Source organism: Rattus rattus, chromosome 1 (genome assembly GCF_011064425.1).
Source record: "Rattus rattus isolate New Zealand chromosome 1, Rrattus_CSIRO_v1, whole genome shotgun sequence".
NCBI lineage: Eukaryota > Metazoa > Chordata > Mammalia > Rodentia > Muridae > Rattus > Rattus rattus.
Window position 1 is genome coordinate 42,460,571 of NC_046154.1, and position 18,885 is coordinate 42,479,455.

At 36.1% G+C, this 18,885-nt stretch overlaps 1 protein-coding gene and 1 pseudogene across 1 annotated transcript in view; one reads left to right on the forward strand and one right to left on the reverse strand.

Annotated features, from left to right (window-relative positions):
- Faf1 (Fas associated factor 1) overlaps positions 1–18,885 on the forward strand; it is a 336,330-nt gene that overhangs the window by 135,916 nt on the left and 181,529 nt on the right. The window lies entirely within an intron of this gene.
- Positions 14,582–14,753, reverse strand: LOC116890634 (annotated as a pseudogene).

An 18,885-nucleotide genomic window follows, 5' to 3' on the forward strand; every position in this document is an offset into this window, starting at 1 on the left:
TTTCGGTTACAATATATATTCGCTTTCTATTGAACATGTGTCAGTGGAGTTCACTTAAATGCTGTTTTTAAATGTCCTAACTGAGGAAAAGACCATTAAAGACACTTTTTATTCCTTGGAAAAGAGTTAAAACTTTCAGGATTCTGATCTACTGCATTGAGAACCTGTTTGGACAAGATGATACCACATCTAATTTTTGGCATCAAAGTACTTAGAGTTTAACGTTTTTAGTAAAGTGATAGAACAGTATAAGTTCTGTTTAAAAGCATCTTATTAAATATACTTTCTCTGAGTAATGCATGGTATAGGGGCTAGTGAGATGGCTCAGTGGTTAAGAGCACTGGCTACTCTGTCAGAGGCTCCAGGTTAGATTTCCACCACCCACTTGACTTTCAGCTGTCTGTACCTCCATTTGCAGGGAACCTGACCCTCTCATACAGACATATATGTAGTCAAATCATCAATGCACATAAATTAAAAATAAACGATTCTTTTTAAAAAAAGTAACCCATGCTAGAAAACAAAGTTAATATTTTTGGTGTTTTGTGGTAAAGCTATCAATGGCACCTTTATATTAGTTTTACAAAACATTAGACACTCCTGTTATCAGTCAGTTACACTCTTAAGTTTTTAGCCTCAACTCAGACAGGTTATTTTATTATTTAAGTTCCCAATAAGGGAATAACAGAATTGTAATTGGCTCTGTGTATATAGAGCTTACAGTCTCAGAAGCTTGTTGTTTTCAAGTGCACGTTGTGGCCCAGTACTTAAGTGCTCCAGTTTAAGTTTGGAGACTTAAGTCTGCTCTGCTTGGAAGCAAACATTTAATCTTCATGCCTCACTCACTACAGAGCAATTGTTTGTACAGTTTGCAAAGATACCTGTCCATTATCATATCCAGACAGTCTGACTTTAGAATCTATAGTCCGCCTACACTGAGAATGAGTAAGACCTTTAACAAGCGAAACACTTAGCTGTGAATTTGTGTCTTACTAAATGGAGGCGTTTCAGAACCAGAAGATACAATAAATTTCTTCTTAAAAATTTATTATAGGGGTTGGGGATTTAGCTCAGTGGTAGAGCGCTTAAGGCCCTGGGTTTGGTCCCCAGCTCTGAAAAAAAGAAAAGAAAAAAAATTCATTACAGTTACATAATTTTTCCTCTTTCTTTGCTCTCTCCAACTTCACACGATTTTGGAAGGGAGAAGGATTAAGAGCCAGAGTTTATTCCCTTTAAAGCCTGACTTTATAGCCAAGGGGATGTTGAAACCCTATGTATTGCCTAATTTAAATCCTGTGCTCTCCTCACTCGGTTTCCACCATTGTCTTTTAGCTGAACTCCAGCAGTAGCCCACTACTGACTCCTCCATAATTTGATTCTTAGTCTTCACATAGCAACCCAAATTAATATTCTTAAAATATGTTAAGCTGGGAATGTAGCTGAGTAATAAAGTACTTACCTAGCATAAGCAAGTCCTCAAATTTAATCCATATTAGTGTAAGAAAATGAGTTGGGTTTGCCCACTCTTAAACTCTGGACTATAACTAAACCAAACAAAAGCTAAGAGTTTTAAAAAAAAAAAAAAACCCTCTTTAACATTGTCTACAGAGATCCATCTCACATGCACTGATTTTACAAGATCTGATCTCTTTCTGGACTTGTTGTTTTTGGTTTGTTGGTTTTTTTCTTCCTCACTTAACCACCATGAAATGTTACATTGACTCCTTTATTTAAATGTACACATCTCTGTGTGTCTTACCATCATCATTCTGGCTGCTCTTTTTATCTGGGACATCTTTTGTATGACTGTGTTCATACTGCCTTCAGATCACATCTTAAGAGCTCTCTTTGAAGAATCTTCTATATCACCATCTGTCCCAGTCTAACTAGATTTCCATCCTTATTAGCTTTTGTCATTAAACTTATTTCCACCATAGAAGATCACAAGTTATGATTGTATTTGTTTATATACCAACAAGATTGTCTCATTCCTTGACACAACCTTAGCACCTACTTGAATAACTCCAACAAAATTGTACTGACTGTAAGAACCTCTTGAGTAAACTCACTCTATTCCTGTCTTATGTTGATTTTGTACTTTGTACTCTTATCTGTCATCTGACCTTGTAAACCTATTCAGCTTTCTGTGCTTCAGTTTTTCATCTGAGATAATGACAGATCACAGTATATCTATTATAAATAATTACATTAGTGCAATTAAAACTTTTAACAATACTTTTAACATAAAGCACTTTTTAAAATTGTATTAAAGTTAAAATTTATGTAGAAAATGTTTTAATGCAGATTCAAGTAGAGAAAGGAAGACGAAGAGAGGGAAGAAGGGAAGACAGAGAATGGGATGGGTAGGTTCAGAAGGATAGTGTGCATTCTTCAAGAGAGATTCTTCAGCACCACTTGGTCCCTGTTTTGACTTCCTCCATGTACAAAACTGGTAGTTGTTCTCTTTCCATCTGAGTCTTGTATTAGCGTCTTCTGTCTCAACTGCTCCTTTCCTCTGTATCTGCATCTAAAAGTTCTTAAAGCCATTCAGAGGCTGTCCTCTCCCGAGAAAGTGACTGTCTTTTTCCTCTTGACATAATAACAGCCTGGCTTTCTGAAGGAAAATGCAGCATTCAAGGCCTTTCTGCTGTATGTGAAGCACCTGGTCAGCAGCTTACAGAGAGTAGATGATTTGCATTTTTATCTGAGGAGATAAACATTAAAGATTAAGTACTTCTATTAGAATTTTCACCATGACAAAGGTGTTAGAAAGTAACTTTAAAAGAGGAACGATTACATTGATTCATATTTTCAGAAGTTTCAGGTCGTTGTTACTTGGACCCATTGTTTCTAAGATTATGGCAAACAACATCAGATGGGGAGTACATTGTAGATCCAAACTGCTTGCCTCATGGTGCCTGGGGAGGAGAGATTCTGACTAGGGCCAGGAAAGATACCTTTCAGAGAACCCCCATGACTTTCTTCCAAACAGACCTTACTTTCCACAATACCAGTACCTCCCAGAAGTTTATTTTAAAATTGATTTCATCACTGGATTAATCCACTGGTGAAGGCAAAACTCTTATGATTCATTTCTTCTGGACACTACCTTGAGTACTGTTCTTATTTGAGCCCAAGCCTTCAGTACATGATTCTTTGGAGGGGCACTTTAAATATAAAGCAAGCTGTAACAAAAACGTAATGGCATCCAATGTAGACAGAGCTTTACTTATATGGCCGAGAGAAGTGTTTTTCAGAAGCAGTATTTTTCTGGGTCTCTAAAAATTAATATATTCTAAGTAGAAAGAAGGGAAAGAATGAAGCTGCAGGAATAATTTTTCTTTCATGTTTAAGTCACATGAAGGCCTGTCAGTTATAGATGTTATATAGAGACTGACACAGGGTAGGTTTTGTTGTTGTTATTGTAGGGTTTTTTTGTTTGTTTTGTTTTGTTTTGTTTGTTTGTTTTCAAGACTTTTTTCTGTGTAATGTTGGCTGTCCCGGGTCTCTGCAGATCCTGCTGGCCTTGAACTCAGAGAGATCCACCTGCCTCTGCCTCCCAAGTGCTGGGATTAAAGGCCGTATGTACCTCCATTGTCCAGCTAGTTTTCTTGTTTGTTTGTTTTAAGTTTTAAAACGTTTGAGTAATAACCTAGTGCAATATAAGTTTAGCAGTAAGCAGTATAAGCTGTTTTCATCTCTGCTTTCTTTTTTTGAGCTAGGTTTTTCCTTTGTTGTTGTTGTTGTTGTTTGTTTGTTTGTTTTTTCCCTGTCCTTTCATTTTTGTCAGTGTATCTGCATTGAGATCTTGGAGCAGCTACCTAGATGCTCCCGGATCTCAATGCAGTGTCTCTTCTGACAGTTTGTAATGTTAGTTGTGCCATTTAAAATTTGCATTTTCTATTACAGGAAAAATATTGAAGCTCAGTTAACTGAATCACCTTGGTCATGAATTTATCTTTAAACAAATAACTGGTGGCTAAGGAGGATAATGATATTATTAATTTTGAAAGATGGGGTGAGTCAGATCATTCTAAGTGTAGTAGAATGCCTTTAGAGGTTTTAGGTTGGGGAATCACACTATCCTGGTGTATTTTTAAAATGCTGTTGTATATAGAATGGATTGCAGGAAGCAGAAATGAGTGACAGAGATCACTGAGACAATGTTCTAGTTCAGCTGGGAGATGAAGTGGCCTTGGTATGGAGGAAAAGAAGTGAATGGAAAGGTCAGTGAGGGGCGTAATGGTTCATAGAGTTTGGTTGAAGTAACTGAGCGAGTGGTGGTATTCTATTTCTGAAATGAAAGAAGGTTATGTATGGAGATAGTTTCATTTGGTTATATTATCTTTACATTTTCCATTAAATACCTGACTGGAAAACACCAGTTGCACAAATCTTTAGGTACTCTTTTATCCGCTGTAAAAATGGAGAAGGTCGCCATATTTAGTGGGGTGGCTAGGGTATGTGTTGGTATAGAAAACATGTGAGATTGAATGGTTTATTGAATCAATAACACAATAAATGAGGTTGACAATTTGAATCTAATACCTATATCTCTTAAACTATCAGAACTGCCCTCATCAGTGATTGTGTTGCCACATGTAGTTGTGACTAAATACTGTGTATTATTTATTATATTGTTATATAAGGGATCTGGCATAGACAAATGTTTTTTAAATGTTAACTAATTTTGCTTTATAAATTGTCCAGTTCTTATCCTCTTTCATGTGCTTTGCTAATAAAAAAATTGTGAGTTTCGTGAAATGTATAGGCTACAGAAAAAAGGGATTCTCTACAGTCAATGGATTGTAGCCCAGTCAGTCAATGGATTGTACCCCATCAATCAATGGATTGTACCCCAGTCAATCAGTGCATTGTACCGCATCAACCAATGGATTGTACCCCATCAACCAATGGTTTGTACCCCAGTCAGTCAATGGATTGTACCCCAGTCAATCAATGGATTGTACCCCAGTCAGTCAATGGACTGTACCCCAGTCAAGGAATTGTACCCCTGTCAGTCAATGGATTGTACCCCAGTCAATCAGTGGATTGTACCCCTGTCAGTCAATGGACTGTACCCCAGTCAATCAGTGGATTGTACCCCAGTCAATCAGTGGACTGTACCCAGTCAATCAGTGGATTGTACCCCTGTCAATGGATTTGCTTTTGATGAATGCTTAACATTGACATCGATGAACTAGCTTCTCAATATGTGCTTGACATAATCAAGCACCCTTGTGACTTCCTTAGAATAAAATTATTTGGGTACTCAGTCCTTATATACTTGTTTATTAGGCTAATGCTTCTTGGAGTTAAGGGATGACTAGTGAAATTCCTGATGCAGTTTTTAGGTTTTGTTTTGTGTATGGGTTTGGAAGTTAAGAGAAGGGTGATGAAAGAGTCTATGGTCTAAAAACTGACTAGAGCAATGAAGGGTTTGAAGTCAAATGTTAGTTTTAATATACAAAGTTTTTTAAATAGTCTTAAATTATAAAAATGTAAGTTGTTATTTTCTGTTTTAGTCAATGGACTGTACCCCAGTCAATCAGTGGATTGTACCCCAGTCAATCAGTGGACTGTACCCCAGTCAATCAGTGGATTGTACCCCTGTCAATGGATTTGCTTTTGATGAATGCTTAACATTGACATCGATGAACTAGCTTCTCAATATGTGCTTGACATAATCAAGCACCCTTGTGACTTCCTTAGAATAAAATTATTTGGGTACTCAGTCCTTATATACTTGTTTATTAGGCTAATGCTTCTTGGAGTTAAGGGATGACTAGTGAAATTCCTGATGCAGTTTTTAGGTTTTGTTTTGTGGCGTGGTTTGGAAGTTAAGAGGAAGGGCTTGTTTTATAATGTACATGTTCTAAAGTTAATGTAAACAAAAATAAAGACATTGTTTTTATCTAATTGTAAGGAGAAAGTGCCATATTGTTTTAATTATCTTAATTACCAGTGAAATGGGAAGGCTTATTCTAATAATTGCAATTTCAACTTTGGATAAATTTTATATTCTTTCTGTTTTTTATATGCCTCATCTATAAGTGGCATGGAAATAGTTGTTGTTTAATCTGTAAAGTACTTGGAACAGTCCTTAGACATAGTAGGTGTTATTTAAATGTCTGCTAAATAAACTAGTTAATAAGTTTTGCTACATATTGAATTCATGCAACAATTTAACCTTTTAGGATTTCAACTATAATTCAAACAGTAACATTCAAAGATATATATTGAGTATTACCTTAATAGATACACAAAGTTTTTCCCAAAAAAAATGGGTTGAATGAGAAAGAAATTAGTTTTGAATTAATTTGAAACTATGATTGATCTTTAGAAAACTAACACCTGCTTGGAGTGATGAGGTGGTACTTTTGAGATTGGAAAGAATAAAGTCAATTAGGTTTGTATACAATAAAGCAGGGTTTTGTTTCAGTTCTTCCCCCCAACCCCAAGATTGATGTGAACATGGAATGTGCAAAGTACCTGGATCAATTCCCTGGCACTCAATAAATGGGATCCTTGGGATAGTTGGGACCCTTCTTTTTTGCCACCTGATCCTTTATTGATGTCTTTACAATTCTGTCACACTGTATCATATGTGTTTGTTTCTGGGTATAATTTTTAGAGGGCTGTTAGTTCTTATAAGGAAAAGATATCAAATCTTTATCTGTTTTGTGTCTGTCCTACAAAGAGAGAATGACTTTCAAACTGTCAGTTCAAAATTGTTGTTTGCCACCACTTGTGTATAAATTTGAACTGTTGCCAATATTTAAAAGCTAGAATATTTTACTTTTAAACAAAAACAGCTTATTGAAACTAGATCTGTAGACATATTGAAGAACCAAATGTTCTGGTGGTGCTGAGCCCCACAGTTTTTATGTAATTGGCTGGTCTATAGTGGTCTAAGACAGGACAAGTTTATCAATTGATAATTGATTATAAATCAGTACATTTCCTTAAAAGTAATACTGGCTATTTTCCTGTCACATTTCACTCATCTGTTACTTGTCTGGTAGTTCTAACATTTCCATTGGAGACTGTTGCACTGGTAACTGCAAAAGAGCATAGAACTTAGGAAATGCTTCACGGATGTTGGATAGATGAAGAAAGGGCCATCTACATACAGAAGTATAGAAGGGAGCAAGGGTATCATCCTGACATGCACAGGATCACAGGTCAGGCTTTCTGTAACTTGGCATTAGTAGCCTCCGCTCCCATCATCTTGTCTTTTACCATGTACAGTAGAAAGACTGAGCTGTCATGTTGAGGTGTCAGAGACTAGTGCTCAGAATAACATGGCCAGGCAGCCACAATATTCAAGGATGCACATATTTGAATTTACTTAGTACTGGCATAGTGCAATGAAGCATGACAAATAAAATATGATCAAATGGACTTCCCATTTTTTTTTTTTGGAATGCATGACAATATCTACTGACTGGAGGAAAAAAACACAAACAACACCCAACTGTGTTTGAAGACAAGATCTTTGATCAGAATCTCTGAAATATTCCTTTGAGTTAGCTCTCAGTATAGTAAACTTTATTAATTTGTACATGACAGTATTTTGGAATTTCTGATTATTTAGTCTCATTGAACTAAAGCATGTCCCATATCTATGAAGAAAGAGTTTGCCAAGCAAGTAAACAGTACTAATAATATTTCTTTGGTAGGGAGTGTGGTTAGGTTGGGGGAAGGGAGTGAGGAGAGGATTGCAGTAAAAAAACAAATTTTCTGATTTTAGTTTTCAGGGATGTGTTACGATACAATAAAGTAGAAAGTGCCTCAGTGTCCCATAGGTTTCTCCTTTTGGATCCTGCTTCTGCTTCTTGTTACTTTTGTCCTCAGTTAATTTTTGTAAAGAAAGAGTAAATGCTGCATTGAGCCTATTATCAGATGACATATGTGTGTATGTAAAGCACCTGATAGAACTTTGGCATTTCATAATTTCTCTGTCTACATTTGTATATTATAATCAAGATTTCAATCCATCTTACATAGAAAATAACTGGAGGGATTTATTGTCAACCTTTGTAGAAGTAGTTACTCTTAAGTTGCTATACTCCACCTACTCCCATGTTGTCTTCCCTACTACCATACACTTACAGAATGAGTATAAGGTCCATGAAGGCAGAAACTCTGTCATAGTCACTGTTACAGTTTGTTCCCTTCTTTACATTAGATACTTGGTAGAAATTTGTTTGTCAACTGGCTGGACCACTGAATGAATGCTTGTGGATTATGAACACTAAAGTGATTTTGCTTGATAAAGCTAGAACTGAGTTTTCAGTTTATAAGCCCAAGGGGAAATTCTCTCGTTAGTAGTATCTGTATGTTTTATCACTAAGAAATACACACTAAATTACTGATACACAGTGATCACTCTAATTTATGTGGCTTTTGGTTTTATGATTAATAAAGTATCTACTTTTTTAAGGAGGCAGATTTTTTCCAGAGATGCTCATTTAATTTTTTTTTAAAGATTTATTTATTTTCTGTATGAGTCCACTACCGCTGTGTTCAGACACACCAGAAGAGGGCATCAGATCCTATTACAGATGGTTGTGAGCCACCATGTGGTTGCTGGGAATTGAACTCAGTACCTCTTCCATGGAAGAATAGTCAGTGCTCTTAACTGTTGAGCCATCTCTCCAGGCCTCATTTAATTTTATGTTCATATATATCAGAATGCGCACATGAGTACAGGTGCTCCTAGAAAACAGAGGTGAGGGATCTTTTGAGGCTGGAGTTATAGGTAGTTGTTAGTTGATATGGATACTGCAAGGACAGTGCACGCTTTTAACCAGTAAGCTCCCTCCAGCTCTCTGGAGGCAGAAGTTTGGGTATTAATTCTTAAGTGTCTCTTATGGTCTCAGTTATTCTTTTTTTAATTTACATATTATTTAAAAACCCTATGTTATGTGTATGCATATTGTAAGCAACTATTTACATATTTTCATTCTAACTACATTAAGTAACTCCTTAGTGGAATATAAGAGAATTGCTCCCCAAACAGCCTAGTGTTTTCTTTGCTATACTAAAGGCATTTAGGGATGACGTATTCAGGAAGTTCTTACTCAATAGGGTGGGGCTTTGAGTGTGGTAGTTATTACAGTATCCAATTATACCTTTCATGTCTTCTAAGCCTAATACATGCATACCTTAAGGAGTCTGCTTTCTTCAGTCTCCCAATAATATTTTGCATTGTAACTCTGTAAAGTAAAGCAAAACAAAACAAAACAACCCCCCAAAACCTGACATGAACACACATTTTTTATTGTAATATCATGTAAAGTACTCTAATCATTCTCAGATAACCATATTTAGAATGAAGGGGTTGATCAATAATTAGGCTCAAGCTTAATTAATGTGGCAGTTTTCTAAGTCATTTAAATGAAACTTTTGCCATCTTGACTAATGATTATAATATAGCTCGGTAGCTATGATTGTTTTCTAAGTTATTTGCATTGTAAATTTTCTTTAATTTTTGAGTTCTAAATACTCCCCATTGATAATTCTTAGACACTTTAAGTTAACATTTTAAACCAATAAAAGTGTCACTATAAAACAATTTAGCTATACAATTTGTGCTTTTAGTAGACTATCATATATACAACTCTGCCCTCTGGTATCTCATTGTCATTAGAGGATTTTTTTTTTATACTTTAAAAATGGAGTTTGCTTATTTAAAACCTCATTTCTCCTGTATATTTATCAAGTATGTATTTAGATAAACATTTTCCTTCTCTTTGCTTTAGTATTTATTAAAATGGCCAACCTGGAATTTCATCATTATTTAAAATTACAGATATAATTGAAGTAATACTTCTGTGTCTTACTTAAGAAAGACAACATGGCAATGTCTCCATGCGCCTCTTCTGTCATATACGGTGAAAAAATAAGTTGTGATTTTTTTCTTTATCTTATTAAGTAAATTATATGGTCATTTTGTATGGAGCTTCCATAGTTAGAGATGTAAAACAGCAATTTCTTGGTTCTATAGCATGACATAGTTCAGAGCTGAGATTAGAGAAACCCCGTAGAGTTGTTAATACTTGAGGGCATCCCCAACTAGAAAAGTATGTGAATTTAGGCATGGGAGGAAGGAAGGATCTGCTTTAAATTTAGTGTAGGGTCACTGAATCTTAATGATAGATTAAACAAGGGAGGTAGAATAATGAATAGGGGTATGCTGTGTGTAGCACTAATACCAGAAGTCCATGGTTTGTGGCGGTTTTTTATGTCCTTTCCCATATGGTTTCTGAATAGAGCAGGTTATGGCAGGGATGAACTAAGGGATAGCTTTGTTAATGAATAAATAGGAGTAATTTTTTTAAACAGGAGACTTCAGGCAGTATATTTAGAATGTATACTTATTTAATGAATCATCTTTATTTTTCCCCCGTCTAAATGCATCAAGTGCTAAGTTAAGGTGTTCCTAGTATTTCTTTCTAAATAGGCTGTATCTACATTTTAAAGCCAGCCTTAACAGTGAAACCCTTGGGTTAGGATTTTAACTGCCTTAATTAAAAGCCAGTTAAATGGAGCTTCTGAGCACTGGCAGCCTCACTCCTTGGATTTTGATGTGTATTAGGCTTTCGTTTATAGTGTCCATTCACTTGGTATTTGGAGCCAGTTTCCAACTTTGTTTCATTCGGTCAGAGTTAACTAGGTGTGTAATTTTGTGCTTATCCTTTTGTAACTTTGCTCTTGGCCAACACAGCTACTTTTCTGAATTGAAGATGGTCTCTTTTTTCCCTTTCACCTACATGTCCTTTAGGTTACTGGTAAAATCTGATCATGAAAATTGACAAGTTAGAATATTAAAGTCTGATCAAATGTATTATTAAATATCACGGGAGCTGTTCCTTGCAGAAACTAAGTTTAGTTTCCTAAAGGAGTGATTAAGGAGGTTGTCTCTGGTGCCTAAGTTAAGCAGAGTCAAGGGAAATGCAACTCTCCTGACTCCAGAGCCCCAAATGCAAACACTGGCCTAGTTGTTCCCAAACTTTCTTCTTGATGTGGGCGACTTGAATGGTTTATTTTCACTTGATGAACCACACCCCCAGGCCACGTTAGTATTCATGGCAGACCCCAACACTAAGTCCTTTTGTTGTCTTTGTTATTTGCATTTTTTTGTTAACAAGAAAAGATAAAATTATTAGAGAGCTGATTATAGACTGAAGTTTATTGCTGATGGTTCCCACCACTTTTTTCACATCTCAGAGAAAGCAAAGGCCTGGATGGGCAGTAGAACAGAGCAAAGCAAACATAAACATCATGGCTGAGCTTCAGTGGGATACTGCCAGAGTGAGAAAGGATTTATAGGGTTTTGTTTGCTGGTTTTGTTTTATTCCCCCACATTATAAAAATTTTTCTTTGCCAAAAACATCAGCAACATTTAAAAATTTAAAATGTTTATCCAACCGTCTCCTTTAGTTAAGAGTGTTTGAAATCTGCCTTATCATTTGACTTAAGCCTTAACCAAATGAAGGATATTTAAGCAAGTAGCTTAATTTGTTTATGTGTGTATGTAGCATAAGTTTATGCTTAGACTCATCTGAAATAAGAAAAATTTAGTAGGGGGAAAACAAAAACAAAACAAACAAACGATATGCACAATAGTTTAAAAGCATTGCTCATATCTTTTATGATATAGTTTACATTTTACTGGTACAGTTTCATTTTAGAACTGAGAGGTTACAAATATAACATAGCTGTTTCTGATCAGAATGGCACTTACCCAAATAAAAAACATAAAATAGGAGTTGGCAAGAGTGTCCATTGCTTTAGAGAGACAGAGAGAGGCAGAGGGAGGCAGAGGAGAGAGACAGAGAGAGACAGACCGAGAGAGAGAACGAACAGTGGAATAACAAAAGACTTGGTCTACTACACATTGGCCAAATAAAGTTGTAATGCCCCGTGTAAACCTTACCATACTCTTTTAGTCTAGTTGAATGCTTTGAGGGAGACTCAACAGGCATCCATCAGTGATGACAGCATATAACAGTTACATGATAAAGCTTATTTATCATGATAATATTCTTTAGCCTTTGTTTATTTCCTCTGTGTGCATGTGTGTGTGCGTGCTTACGTGTGTGTGCTTGCGCATGTGTGTGCGCTTGCGTGTGCTTACGTGTGTGTTTGTGCTTGCATGTGTGTGTGTGTGTGTGTGTGTGTGCGCGTGCGCGCGCGCGTGCATGCGCATGCGTGTGTGCCTGTGCCTTGCTGTTTCTTTCTCAGTTATTTGTTACTCCTTAACTTCCCTGGTACTGTGGAAGCAGTATTTGGTTATATAACAATAGCCAGTTGCTGTTTGCGCTGGCAGTTGTTCTACCTATAGCACTTAAAAGTTCAAATGTTGCCATCTAGCAGCTATACTTGATTGCTTCTTCATCACAACAGTTGTAGAAAGGTTTTCTTGCTCTTATGATAGAGGTGTCTGCAGTTGGCCCCTCTCACTTGTTACTGCTTACTGACCACTGCTCAGAGGAAGCAGGAATGAGCTCAGAAAACTCCTAATTGTGGCCGTGTGTAATGGTACTGGACCATAATTCCAGCACTCAAATGGCTGAGGCAAGGGAGCCCCAGGCTAAATTAGGTAGTGAGATCCTGTCTTGAAGATCTTAAGAAATTATTCACAATGATAAAATATCATGTGGAAGACTTTTAAAGATAATTCACAACGTTTTACTTTACGGACAAAATTCAGATTAAGATGTCTGTTGAGATTCCGAAAAAGTCTCAACCTTAGAGTTTGGTAGAACTAAGGTAGAGTTTGTACTCACCGTTTACGGAGTGGAGGAAACTTGAAGTAATCGCTTTTTATGAGCTTTAGTTTCTATTTTTCTAAAATGAAGATGATAATGTAAATAAAGGTTATTATGGGAGTGATGATTTAGTATAAACTAGGAACTGCTTTATTGAAGACATTTGAGTAGTGGTTGAGTTTCTTCCCCCACTTCTGTACTCAGCATCAACCTGTTTGTTTCTGTCTTTCTGTGTCTCTTTGTCTGTCTGTCCGTCTGTGTGTCTGTTTCTCCTTTTCCTATTAAGCTCTTTCTTCTTTTCAGCTAGTCCTCCACCTATTTTCCTGTCTTGGTTTTTATTTTATTTCTTTAACCAAGTAAGTTTCATTAGAGCTGTTTGCAGGAGCAAGTGGCTACACCCCAGAAGAAGATGTCCGAGTGGTTAGGCCCTTTGATCTCTCCCCTTCATGACAGTGTGTGTTGTTAGTCCCAGTCTTTTTTTTTTTTTTTTTTTTCCGGAGCTGGGGACCGAACCCAGGGCCTTGCGCTCACTAGGCAAGCGCTCTACCGCTGAGCTAAATCCCCAACCCCTAGTCCCAGTCTTGAGATTTTAAATTGGAAGTGCTGCAGCTCCATTATTTCTACAAGGTCAGCCTTCCATGCCTACTTTTGTGGCTCTTACATTTTTCCACCCTTACTTCCTTGATGTTTTCTGAACTTTTAGAAGAGGTGAGGTAGATGTCCTATATATGGCTATATCCCTAGTTTTCAACATCTTATAATTTAGTAATATCGCCTACTACTATCAGAATATAGTAAAGGGCCAAATAATAAATATTTTTTAAAAAACCAAGGTACAGTCTGTTGAACCCTCTTAACTGTCCTGACCTGGCGGTATAGAAGCACCGGAGACCATATGGAAACAAGTAATACTGGTGATGTTTTAGTGTAACTTCCTGGTAGAGAAAGACAATAGTTTTACTGGCTTTTGGGATACACTTTGCAGGCCCTGCTTTAAACTTTAATGTAATAACACTGTGGTCTTTGAGTTTGATGCAGGCTCACTCTCTCTCCGGCGGGGCTCTAACTCAGTAGTAAAGATGCTGGAATCTCAGCTACACAAAATGTTCATTGACTGAGTTCTAGTTCACTGACTTGGTTCTAGTCTTTTGAATGAAAAGAATGAAATTTATGGACCTCAGAAAGCCAAATCTTAGAAATTTCATTATACAGAAAGTTTCAGTTTCTATGATGCAGCAGAAGTGAGACCATCGAGCTTCTGTGTGGCTTTATAGGGCCATTGGTGATTGGTGAAGCGCAGGGATGCAGATAGTCCAGCTGGCCCATCCACAACCATAAGGTGTTCAAGGTGCTCTTAGTTTAGGTCAAGTCCTCATATAGTTTCTAGGAAAGGAGAGATAATAAGGAAACAGAACTCCCTCAAGGACATTTCTGTCATTCTTATTCTGAAACTGCCTGACTAGTTGTTCTCTTCTCTCTCAGCATGGCCACTTTGAGTGTTCCATATTTCATTTAACTATCATACTCCTGGCTATTAGACTGTACTATTTTTATGTTTTATCGGCAGGGCTGTAGTGGATTTGTTTGTAGCTAAATATTTGGTAGCATAAATGGTATCCTTGTGATTTACTAGTGCATTGCTTTTGATACATTTTGTTTTACCTACAGAGATTCAAACTTACAATCAAAACATTTCTCACTTAGAAGGATTTTACTTTCTGGTTCCTGAAGAATCTTTTGTCTTGTCTTGATTGTTTGTTTTGTCCTCTGTGCTCCCTGGGATCTGATCCAGACCTTTGACTGTGTTGAACACATGCTCTACCACTAGTAGACTAGTATATATATAAATTGATCCAATGGGAATAAAATATCAATTGAACTTTACAGAATGAATGCTGTCTAATATGAGACTCTTAAAAATGTTCACGGCAGTTATTTCTACACTTGATCTTAGCCAAAAGGCCGAGAAGCAATGGCAGTTATTTCTGGGTTTTTATTTATTACTCATTTTCCTTCCTAATGGCACAAACTCATTACTTAATTATATGTAGGGAGAAATTTTAAGAGCATTTATTGAAGGCCCTGCTGTTTTATTTACAATAAACCAACTATTTTTTCCATGATATTTATAGTCTATCATGAGCTATGATAGGAATATAGATTAAAATATTTGTGACTTTCCATACTGTCAGACTTTACGAAAGATTATAAATTTATGAGGTACAAGGATTTCAGTGACAGCAATTTGCCATCTAATCCTACCTACCCTGTTCACCCAAACAGAATTTTGGGATTTCTAGAAATTTACTCATTCATTAAAGGGATAGGGCCCCTTAAGCATAGACTGTGAAGGGTTGAAGATTCAGTCAGCTAAAGAGACAGTCTAGAGAAGCCTGTGTATGAAATTCTACATCTTATACTTCAGACTTGTTAGATCACTTTTAAGGCTGGTTACACTAATAATGCAGTGCCACAGAGTGTTCAGCACACTTCAATCAGGGGGCTCTAAATTAGCATCTCTGATTTCTTCCTAGTGATACCACTTCTGCTTTGAGAACGACTATTGTAGAAAAATAATTTACCTCTTCTATTTATCATTATTTCTAACTTGACAATTTTTCTAAAACCTTTTTAAAATCTACCACTAAGGTTCTGATATTTAGCCTTTTTAACATTTGTGACATTTAGCCTATTTTCTTATCTATTATGGATTTTCATAGCTCTTTCAGAATTACGATTTGAAAGCTGGGGATGTAACTCAGTCAGTAAAGTAATTGCATAGTATGTACGAAGCCATGGATCAGTTCCATAGCACCACATAAGCCTGGTATGGTGGTGTATACCTGGTAACAGAGGCGGGAGAATCAGAATGTTTGAAGTTTTCCTGTTCTACACAGTGAGTTCAAGGCCAGTTTGGGGAACCTAGAATCAAGAAAAAAGTCTTTAATCTTTTAATATAGACTTAACTTTTAAGTAAAGATATGAATTTATTTTTGTTTGTATTCACTACTTAGGTTAATTTGGTGTAAACATGATGTAGGTTTTGCAATTTTACAGTATTTTTATTCTCATCAAAGTTTCAGTATAATTTCCATGTTACTAGTGGAAATTCTTAATCTTATTTCTAGTAGTTGTTCATAATGACCAAAATTAAATCCACTTACAATTATATGTATTTAAACTAGATTCTGTACTTGATTCACTTTATTATTACCATCCCAATAATCTTATAAAATGTCAGCTGCCTTGTTGTTTTCAGAAGGAAGGTGCAGTTGTGAGAATAAGAATTCATTTAGAACCAGAAGATGTGAAAGTGCAGAAAACAGTTGGTTCAAAGCCTGGTTGAAAAGCACTTGAATTTTATAGGCCTCTTCATTGTTTTCTGGGAAGATGGTATTTGAGAAAAAGAAATTCTTGAGTTACTGTTTTTATGAGGAGAAAATGGCTTGGTCTTTTAATGGTTAATGAGAAGAAGTAATAGTTAAACACTTGGAGCATTGATTTCTGATTTGAATTCTCTAACACAGGCCAGCCCTGGGGGAAGGGGGAAAAGCTTGCTAATTAACATTTGATTACTGATGCCACCTTCTCATTCCCCTTGCACCATCCGGTTTCAAACGTTTTTTTGTTCAGGAAGGATTTTTAGATGGGTTTAACTTGCATCTTAGTAAAACAAATCCATGTGCAACTACAGTGCATGTACAATATGTTAAAAAGAAGAAAAGGGAAAGGCATTAGATATGTAGTATGTGTTCAGAGCCCATTCTGAATCAGAAGTGATTGGTTTCTTAACTACACAAGCCTTTCAGAGTGCCACGGATTGCCAGGAAACTGGAGCTCAGCCTGGTTGTGTGCCTTGTTTTGATTTAAACAGACCACTACAAACACTTACTTGTTCCATGTAGTTGCAGCTCCTAGTGTGATTTGTTTTAAATTTGGATAAGCTCAGGTTCTACTGTCTCTAGAGACCTTTTGTTCCTGTAACAGTGGCAGGAAAATTATGTGGATGCCTGTTGTTTATGACACTGCTTAGACAATAATGTGTGCTAGTGTCTCAATTCAGAGAATGCAGAACCAATTAAAAGCTGTTTGGGGCCCATTTCATTTAAATCTATTTTCCTACATTAAAATGGTTAATAACAATATATGGGTACAATTTCAAAGATTTTTAATGAAGTGAATTAAAAAAGCATTGTAACTGTTAACATTGATAACAGTGGTCTGGCTAGACTGTGGGGTCACTGATGACACAATTGAAGGTATAGTTACTTCAGAAACCATCACGACAGATTTTATTTTAAAATTAGACCCTATGAGGTTAAAAACATTAATTAGGTTTTAATCAAGTTACAAAGTAAAGACTCAATTATTTATTCAAGAAAAATTGATTTAAAATGCTTCTATATCTTTATTTCTCATGTGAAATTATTTTCATTTTTCTCTTTGATGTCTGTTCTGTTATATTAACTCTACTGCTCTTCTTCCATTAAGGCTAGAACCTTAATGTTTGTAAACTCCCTCATTATGGCTTTGTTTTGCATATATTTAGCTCTTTCTGCACCCAGGATTAACTCCAATATCTTCATGATATCATAGGATTTTATAGCATTGAAAATCAGAGATGATCTTTATTCTCGTCTAAGGTTGAGTGAACTAAATCTCAGAAAGGCTCAGCCAATTTGTGCACAGTAATAGCTCTGGGCTTAGAATCAGAACTCCAGTTCTGCTTTCTTATGCCACAACACATACTTTGATGGCATTTTTAATTTACTGAGAAAAGGTTTGACAGTTTTATCAGTATTCAAGTTACAAGCAATTACTTTATTATAACTGACAGTGTTAGTGCTACTCAGCTTCATAGTTTTCAGTTGGAATAACTAAGAACAACTCATTTGAGTCTATCCTTGAGTTTAAAATTCAAAATTTAACGTTTAGTAGGGTAACTTAGCCAAGAATTTTTCTGTAAGAAATTCTGATCAAATTTTACTCAAAGAAAAGCTGTTTGAAATTTTAAGTGAATTTAAAATAAAAGTTGGGGGAAGATGCATTCTTATGAAAATACTTACTCTGAGCATGCCATGATAAAATAAAAAGGTCCTTTTTCGAGTGCTATGTTTAAGTATGTAGATACACACCCACTATGACAATATCTAATAAATCAGAAACATATTCTGCACTTTTTCAAGCTATTCTGTGTGTGTGTGTGTGCGTGTGCGTGTGCGCCCGTGCGTGCACGCACACATGTACATACATGTATCTGAAGCAGTGAGAAAAATTCTAAAAAATATAGAAAAGCAAACAGAAGAAAGCTATGGTGAGTTTAGAACTTGTAATTCAAATACAGTATACTTTGTTTTAATGTTTAGCTGACAACCACAATATTTATTATATTCCTTCAGAACTAAATGAAACATTTGCATGGGTTAGTAACTTAAAATCTCATAGATTTAGAGCTTAACACAAAACAAGAATTGAAAAGATTTTGAATGTTCATCATGTTTTTGAGCCAGTGCTGATCAAAGAAAATGTGTAAGACCAAAAGAAAAAAATCCCTTAGGAAATGTAATCCAGTGAAGTGTCACTTGTTCCTACTTAAATTTAATAGTCTGGAATTTAATAGTCTCTAAAGATGGGACTGCATCAGAAATGGGACAGTGATGTCAGCTGAGAGTCAGCACAGCAGACTACTGCATTCATGCTACCTTTCTCAGATACTCAGGATTGCTTTCTTTCCCCGCCGTTCTCTTGTCTCTCTCACCATATCCCCTTTATGCCCCCCCCTTTCTTTTTCTATTCTCTCCATATCCCTACTATCTTGCCCTGTCTATCTCTGTTTCTCTCCACTTTAGTTTCCCTCCTTCTCTAGAACTGCATCTTTGACCTGTTTCATAGGAACTTCTAATCCATCTGCATCATTTTATACACAGCTCAAAGACTACTTTTAAAAAAGTAATTACTTTTATATTTTATTTGTGAACTTTTAAATTTTTCTTTACTACACAATGGTAATTCAAATCTTTGGCTACACTCATCAGTAAAGGCATTGCATCTTTATATCTCTTTTATTAAACTTACCATTTTAGTGTTTCTGCTACTGCTTTGCTTT